The following is a 399-nucleotide window of genomic DNA, read 5'->3' on the forward strand; positions in this document are numbered from 1 at the left end:
TTGGTCCATACATGTGCTGGCTGCGCTCTACAGCCCCCTCACTGCTCACAAAGCAGGAGCCCCCGCGTCCTCCTGGGCTCCAATCCGCACAGGGACGGCTCGCTGCCCCGCCCTCCCCAGTCCACCACCAAAAAAGAAATGATAAAAGCACACGCAACTCAGCGCACTGCCCAACAAAATGCTGTCATCCTCAGCACGTCCCCCTTCGTCTCATTTCCGAAGGATGGGGGGAGGACACCCCAACCAGATCCCGGGGGGCCCTTCGCGTCCCAGAGCCACCAGGTGGGCAGGGGCAGGCAGGTGCTGCTGCCCGATGAACACTGCAAGAACAATAAGGATTTTTAGGGGCATTATGACTGAGTCAGAAAACACAGCTGCCCCTGAAAGTCCCTCATTTTT

General features: G+C 58.4%; 1 non-coding gene across 1 annotated transcript; it reads right to left on the reverse strand.

Moving 5' to 3' along the window:
• On the reverse strand, window positions 320–399 carry MIR365-2 (microRNA 365-2). The gene has a single exon (NR_038544.1). It is a non-coding gene; the product is annotated as a microRNA 365-2 (primary transcript).

This window comes from Sus scrofa, chromosome 12 (assembly GCF_000003025.6).
Source record: "Sus scrofa isolate TJ Tabasco breed Duroc chromosome 12, Sscrofa11.1, whole genome shotgun sequence".
Lineage (NCBI taxonomy): Eukaryota > Metazoa > Chordata > Mammalia > Artiodactyla > Suidae > Sus > Sus scrofa.